Consider the following 8,388-nt stretch of genomic DNA (forward strand, 5'->3'; position numbering starts at 1 on the left):
AGACCCTGTCTCAAAAAAAAAAAAAAAAGACCAAAAATTGGTCATATGCAACACCCTGATCTTATACAGGGGTGAAGATTAAGCAGGTTTCTGAACACAGAATGCCTGGCAGAATAACAGGTGGTGACAGTGTGCCTCACAACCCCATCCTTGTCACCATGCGAGGGCAGAGATTCATTCAGGAAGCTGACTTGCAGGCTGCCTGCAGTGAGACATCTTCCAGTTCACAGGGTTACTGTGGTTTTCCTGTGCAGGATCATTTTTTGCAGAATTCGGTGTTTTGAGAATAGGGGTAGAACATAACCAGAGAACTGGCTCTGCTGTTTGCCTCGGGCTTCTGACCCAGGCCATGGCCTCCTCGTCTGTATGGTGGTCCAGAGAGGACAAGGTAGCCATGGTTGCCATCTGTCGCTGTCCCTGGCATGGACCTCCACTTCCTGACCTATGAAATGGGCTGATGAAGAGAAGAGATCCTGGCTAGTGGAGCTGAGAGGTGACTCCCCATGCCACCTCCCTCCTCCCTGCTGCCTTCTGGCTTGGGTCTGTCACAGTGGGAGGAGTCTCCAGCCACAACTGCATTGTCCCCTGCCTGGCCTGGTGTCTGAAAGGGGCTTCTGGGGAATGGGGGAGGGGAGGAAGCGGGCCCTGAGCAAGCACTCATAAATTCATTGGCACGTAATTTACAGCAGCGCAGTAACACCTCCTGCCTGCCAGTGTGAGAGGTTAATAGGCAGGGTTAAGGAGCACAGGCCGCTGATTTACGGGCCTGGCCAGACTTTCGTCCTGGCCTGGGCTGGGGGAGGAGAGGAGGCGGGAGCTGGCCAGGTTGAAGGGGTGGAGAGAGGGAGGGTCCCTGAAGGAACAGCTTTGGAAAAGACAGGAAGGAGCAGGACAGTCAACAGTTGACTGGGTTGCAGGGACATGTCCCTCCTCCTGCATTCGGATGGGGCCCAGGACACGTGTCTTCCCTGTGACCATCACAGAGCCAGTTCCAGTGGCTTCACTGATCCACCTGGCCATAGAGGCAGAACAGGGTAAGAGTGCTGAGTCCTGGGAACTGGGGCATGATTTGTCTTTGCAGCAGCAGGCAAGTGACAGCTAATGTTGCCTTGAGTGTAGAGTTGTGGTCTGGGGCCAAGACGGATGCAGGGCACAGATGCCTTGAGTTAGGGTCCTGGCTCAGCTGTTTTCTAGCTGAGTGCTTGAAATCCCGCTTTGCTCACCCCAGACACGAGGGTGGTGGCCACAAGAAGGGGCCTCCTGCGTGAGGACACAGGCCCTGGCATCTGCTCCGCATGCTTCAGCACCTGAGAGAGCTGGGGCCAAGGGACACAAGGAACCTACTTAGGTTGACACTAAAAAAGCGACAAGCCTACAGCAACTAACCACTAAGAAGAATATATGCAGTGTATTATTTGTTGAAAAATAAAAAAAAATAAAAATAAAAACAACAAAAAAAATAAATTAAAAAAAAAAAAAAAGCGACAAGCAGCTGACGTAGCCAGAGATCACTTCCGGAAACTGGAAAAGTGACCATAGCGTAACTAGATGCTTGCAGTGTCACCCAGGTTGTCCTCCTTAAAGAGTTATACTGTCAGATTCAGGAAGAACTTGAGCTGGGTGTGATGGCACATATCTGCAGTTTCAGTGCTTAGCGAAGCTAAGGCAGGAAGATCACAAGTTCGAGTCCTGCCTGGGCAAGTTAGTGAGACCCTGTCTTAAAAAATAAAAGAGTTGAAGGAGTAGCTCAGTGATAGAATGCCCTTGGATTCAATTCCCATACCACAAAAAGATCGATTTAAAAAAAAATTCCAGATTAAATACAAGGAAATTAAGGTCAAGAGAGAGGATTTTCCTGACTATCCTCAGGGTAACAGGTGACCTGTGGTCCTGAATACCAGACCCACAATCCCCTGGGAGTCCAGGGCAGGGTCCCAGGGCTATGGTTATAGTATGTGACAAATACCTCCATGCACCCAGTGTCCCTGCCATCCTAGGGGATGCCCCTGCCCTATTCAGGGCCTTTTGCTCCCCCAGCTGGAGGGGTCACTCTGAGAATGTGGGACTTAACGAGGCCAAGGCACGCTGTCCCTGGGAAGCACAGAGGGTGGGCAGAACTGGGGTGACACCCGGGTTCTGATTCCCCCGTTCTGCACCTTAGCCAACAGCCCAAGTGCTCCTGGTTTCCCAGAGAGCTCAGCGCCCCATGCTCTGAACAGCTGGGTGTCAAGAGGCAGGACACCGAGCTGGGTACCTCCGCAGCTGCACACTCTTGCCCCAGCTGTCACCTGGCCTGGCTCCTTGCCTCTCTGATCTCTCTGCTTCTCCAAGCCAAATGGGCCTGAGGGCTGGGTTATTTTTTTGGCCTCTGGTCTGCTGCATTTCTTGCTCTCCCCAAATGACAGGCCCCCTCAAAGTGAAGATAGGACAGCTTTTCCCATCATGGTCCCTGAAGGTCCCTGCAGCTCAGCTCCTAAGGGAGGGACTGAGTCACTCTTCTGTTCTGTTCATTTGATTTTGGCTTTTTTTTGGTGGAACTGGGAATTGAACTCAGGCCCTTGCACTTGCCAGGCAAGTGCTTATTCTACTGAGCCATCTCCCAAGCCCCTGTTCTGTTCATTTGAGACAGGGTCTCACTATGTAGTCCTGGCTGGCCTTGAACTCACTATGTAGCCCAGACTGGCCTCCAACTCTAGGCATCCCTTGCCTCACCTCCTGAGTGCTGGCATTACAGGTATGTGCCGCCACATGCCCAGCTGTGTTGCCATCCAGGATGGGCAGGGGGTAGAAAACTCCCTATCCCCAAAACATGGGCAGGGTCTTAGTGTCCCAGGTCCTGCGCATAGCACCTTCACGCCAGTCTTGCCGACTCCTGGCCCCCAGGGGAACCACACCCTCACCAGACCCAGCACTGATGAGCTGGAGACCATGATGCAACCACTGCTTCGTCATCTCCTGTGGCTCTGAGAGCACAGTGCCATCACTGACAAGTCCCCTGGAAGGCCACATGCCTGTGAGGCCAGACCCAGGTTTGCGCACGGGCTCTGCCCCTTTCTCACTGTGTGTCCTTAGGCAAACACTCAAACTCTCTGGGCTCTGCTGTCTTCCTTATAAAGTGGCATGGCTGTGGGCTGGGGATTTGGCTCAGTGGTAGCACTCTCACCTTGCAATGGTAAGGCCCTGGGTCCGGTTGCCCCCAAATCACCAAAAAGAAAAACAAGTTGCATGGTATATAAGGACAATCACCTGACTCTTTGCTGGGAAAGAGAAAGAAAATAAAGTGTTGGGGATATAGCTCAGTGGTATAAACCTGTTAAGTGCAAGGTCTTGAGTTCGATATCCTGTATTGCAAAAAGAAAAAAAGAAAGAAAGAAAGAAAGAAAGAAAGAAAGAAAGAAAGAAAGAAAGAAAGAAAGAGGAGAGAGAGAAAGATAAAGAGAGAAAGAGAGAGAAAGAAAGAAAGGAAGGAAAGAGAAAGAAAGAAAGAAAGAAAGAAAGAAAGAAAGAAAGAAAGAAAGAAAGAAAGAAAGAAAGAACAAGGCTACTCAGGAGGCTAAGGATGGAAGTCTGGCAAGTACAAGGCCAGCCTCGGCCACTTTGAGAGACCCTATATCAAAATAAAAATAGAGCCCAGGGGTACAGTTCAGTGATAGAGTGCTCTTAGGTATAAACCATGAAATATATATAAAGAGAGGGGAAGGGTTATGGGTATAAATATTTGGGAATTGCTTCTTCAAAGAATAGGCACAAGTTTTCATTTTTATTTATTTTTAACTATTTTAAGATAAGGGAGCCTCACTGCGTTGCCTGGGCTGGCTCTGGGCACCTGGTCTCAAGTGGTCTTCCTGCCTCAGCCGCCCTCATAGCTTGCGTGTTTGAAGAGCCCTTTCCTGCCCCGCAGAACACCCTCCTGAGGGAAGGCAGGTTGCGGACAAACACACGCAGAGACACACACGCAGGCCTGCTAGCATTGCAATGGGGAAGGCAGCAGAGACAAGACAAACCAATCCCATCACCATACTGCTGCAGCTGGAAATGCGAGCTCTGGAGAGTCCCAGCGGGCTGGGCGGCGGCTACCTTGGGCCCAGAAGTGCAATCTGTGGAACAAGCCCGGCGCTGGGTCTGCTCATCCTAGGTGATTGGGAAGGGCTGGGTGGAGCAGACCGGAATCCCCGCTTGGCAAGGGCGCCCTGGGTGTCTGGACACTGTGCCCCCCACTCTGGCTTTCATCTCCTTGGCCTCGGAAGCTGAGAGCCAGCACCCGCTGCAGGCCTGGACTGAACATCAGAGCCCCAGACCATTTCACAGGGTGTAAAGTGCTCAGCACCCATTAAAGTGAGAGGGGCTCAGGGCTGGATTCTGCTTAAAAGGCTCAGAAACATTTTAGAAAGAGCCAAGATCAGTCCTACTCGGCTCTGCCCTGGAACTGTTTATCTCGGCTTTAAAGAGCCACGGGTGGGCAGGCTGAGAGCTCGTAAAGAGGGAAGGAACTGTGCGTGGTCTTTGGGCCAGGAGAAGTGTGTCTGTCTGTCTAGTGCAGCTATTAGGCACCCTCTGTGTACCGGCCATAGGAGAAACACCTCGGCACGAGGTAGGTGTCTCTGGGTAGACAGGGGTAAGGAAAAAGCATGTCTCAGACATCCCTGGCATTTCCCTCCATCTTTGGAATGATGCATTAGGCCAACATTATCATCTTCCTTTATCAAATTCTGCCACAGCAACCGTGGAAGAAGAGTAGCCAGGGCCCTCCACTATGCCATGGCTGTGGGCCTCAACAAGGGCCACAAGGTGACTAAGAATGTGAGCAAACCAAGGCATAGCTACTGTCATGGATGCCTCACCAAACACACCAAGTTTGTGCGGGACATGATCCAGGAGGGATGCGGCTTTGCCCCCTACGAGCGGCGTGCCATGGAGCTGCTTAAAGTCTCCAAGGACAAGCGCACCCTCAAGCTCATCAAGCAAAGGGTAGGGACGCACATCCGTGCCAAGAGGAGGCGTAAGGCCAGCTGAGCAACGTGCTGGCCGCCATGAGGAAGGCAGCTGTCAAGAAGGACTGAACCCCTCTGGAATAAAGCTCTGCAGTAAGTTTAAAAAAAAAAAATCAGAGGTCCAGAGAGGTTAAGCTACCTACCTGTTGTTGTACAGCTAATGAGGAGCAGGGCTAGGATTCAAAGCCTTGATGGAAGAACGGGGGCAGACAAAAGCAGCTTGAGAGAGACTGCTGTCTTCTGGGTGGGAGTTGGGGAGGAAGGGGGCCCCTGCCAGCCAGCTGGGCACACCCAGGGAGAAGAGGGGCCGGGGCCCAGCCAGGACCCCTCCCCCATGGGCAGCGACAGGCCAAGGACTCCCCACCAACTTTCTCCCATCAGCCCACCTGCAGGATGCAGGTACTGCTGTGATCCCCCAGGGTACACATGTGAAACCTGAGGCTTCTGGCCAACAGGGGGCAGAGCCCCACCGCCCTGGCTCCAGAGCCCGGGGCTCACTCGCTTGCTCCTGCGAGTGGTTCAGTCACTGTACTGAGCGCCTGCCCTGCAGTCTGGGGCACTGTGCAGTTTACAAGCATAGTTTCCACTCATTATCTCTACTTACAGTGTGGACAAGGCTTGGGAATAGGGCGTCCCCCACCCCAAGCCCAGGCTTTGATCAGTGGCCCATAGGAAGACCCGCAGCCCAGGGAGCAGCTGAGGTCCAGGGGGTGCTGCGGTGCTCCCAGCTAAGGGACGGGGGAGCCAAGGTTTCCTGAGCCATGGACCTTGGAACCCTGCTACCCAGAGGTGAAGAAAAGGCTAGATGCCTTACGCAGCCTGTCTGCAGCCCTGTGTCCTTGTAAAAGTTGAACTAAGCTGACTTCCACCTGAATTGGAACTATACTGATCCAGTTTTCAGCGCTTTGGGAGGCTGAGGCAGGAGGATCATAAATTCAAGCCCAGCCTGGACAAATTGGTGACTTAGGAAGACACTGTCTCAAAAATAAATAAATGAATAAATAAGTAAATAAATAAGTGGCTGGAGGGGTAGCTCAATATTAAGGCCATGGTTTAATTCTCAGTACCACCAACAGCAAAAGAAAAAAAAAAAAAAAGACATCTAAGTTCAGAGTCAGTTGTAGTGGCATGTGCCTGTGATCCCAGGAGGCTGAGGCAGGAAGGCTTTCCAGTTCGAAGCCAGTCTCGACTGGCAGGGCCATATCCCACCTCAAAACAAATGAACAAAGAAAAGATGCTTTTCCTTTTTTTTTTTTGCGGAATCGGGGATTGAACTCAGACCCTTGCACTTGCCAGAGAAGTGCTTATTCCACTGAGCCACCTCCCCAGCCCCTGAAAGAATGCTTTTCTAAAGGGGAAATAACTCACCATTCCTAAAACAAGCCGCTCAATCAGTCTTCTGTTTATCCATCAGTCCATTCATTCAACATTCTCAGCCCAGGACTGGCACAGGCCAAGGCTGCACACTGCAGGTGACAACAGCATGCCAGAAGAGGAGCGGTGGGAGCACTTCCAGGCAGAAGACATAGTGTGGGCTGAGGGAACATTCCAGAAGCCCTGGGGGACCCACACTGGCAGGACCCAGTCAGCACCTCGCCAGCTACTTCCTGGAGCTGTGTCCACTGCAGCTTCATGATAAGGTGCCAGGACTTCCCTCCTTCCTCTCCGAGGCTTGGCTCCCCAATTCGTGGGGGCTTTTATTCAAAACACAGCTAATGGCTAGAAAAGAGGAGGCGTTTTTGGCCTCCTCTCTTTCTCCCTAGCCTGAGCCCCCACTCCAGCTGGAATGTAGCCATCAAAATAAACATGAAATGCGAAATGCCAGAGCTGAGTTATTACTTGTGAGGGTGCTGGGAGAAAAATTTATAGCAACATTACAGTGTTTTGTTAAAAATCTCTTAATGCACCAAAATGGGAAGGGGTGTGTGTTTTTTATTAAAATGTTGCACTCTATAAATCCGATGTGCAGGAAGGACACAGGTGGCAACCCAGGGACGCAGCTGAGGAAGCTGTCACTTCTCTCCTGGGAGCCAGCCTGTCCCCTGCCTCTCTAGCCCCCACTAACTCTCTTCCACACCAGTAAACCCTTCCCTGAAAACTCACTTGCTTTCCCCTCACCGCCCCAGAGCAGAGGCCACAAAAGGGTGTGATGATCTTCGTGTGACTTCCTGATGCCCTCAGGCTCTGGCAAAAAGTTGTAATTTTCTTAAAAGGCCTCTCTGAGCAGTAGGATCCCCACAGCGCTCTTATGAAGTTTGTCTGACATGGGGTGAAATTTCCTGTTGGTCCATTTTGGCAAATTTAAGTTCTCGCTGATGTTGCATTTTTCAAGAGCTTCTCTGTGGAAAAAATAAAATAAAATAAAATAGGGCAACCCATTTCAGTCTGCAGTCTTAGGTTCTGAAATGTCCTCCACAAAAATAGTAAATAATGTCCCAGGGACAGAACAGTGGTTTTATCAGGTGAAAGTGTGTCCATCAGTCCTTAAAAAAAAAAGGGGGGACATCGGATTTACATAAAAGAGATGCCTGCTTTTCTCTGCAACTTTCAAATAAGGACCCCAAAGAATCCCATAGTGGCTTAACACAGATATTGAGTAGGAAGGACTCTGTGGGTCCCTTAAGTTGGGGTGAATGGTAGCCACCCCAAAAAGATATAGCAAGTCCTGGCCCCCAGTACCTGTGCATATAACCTTATTTGGTAGAGCGCAGGCACCTCGACGAAGTTAAGGGTCTCAAGATGAATTTAGCTCCTAGGACCTTAAATGCAATGACAAGTGTCCTTGAAGGAGACCAAGAGGAGAAGGCTGGAATCTAGAAGGCATGGGGAAGCCTACAGCCACCAGAGGTGGAGCAGCCATCTTTGCACACCCTGGACTTCAGACTCCTGGTTCTAGAGCTATGGGAGACCAAGGTCTGACTCCTTTAAGCCCTGAGCTCCAGACCCTCACCCCACCCCAGTGTCTTCTGTCCATCAGGTTATAAAGAAGTGGCTTCCTAAGGAAACCTAAGAGGAGGCACCACAGCAAATGCCTGTGGGCTTCAGGGAGCTGTCACTCGTGCAGTGGGGGACCTCAGAGGCAGGGTGCACCCTCATTCTCACCCTGTGGGTATTCCTAAGCACCTCACTTTGCCTCCAGCCCAGATGTCATTAAAGCAGCCTTTAACAAGGAAAACAGGTCCTTGAGGGTTGATGACAGTGTTCTGGAGCTAGACACGGGCCGTGGTTGCCCCACACCGTGAATGTACTTAATGTCATTAAATTTGTGTTACAGTGAATTTTATGTTATGTGAAATTCACCTAAAAAACAAAACATAGGGCCGGGGAGATGGCTCAGTGGGACAAGCACTTCCCTGGTAAGCGCAAGGGCCTGAGTTCAATCCTTGGTTCCGCAAAA

The sequence above is a fragment of the Octodon degus genome, unplaced genomic scaffold (genome assembly GCF_000260255.1).
Source record: "Octodon degus isolate 3935 unplaced genomic scaffold, OctDeg1.0 scaffold00018, whole genome shotgun sequence".
Classification (NCBI taxonomy): domain Eukaryota; kingdom Metazoa; phylum Chordata; class Mammalia; order Rodentia; family Octodontidae; genus Octodon; species Octodon degus.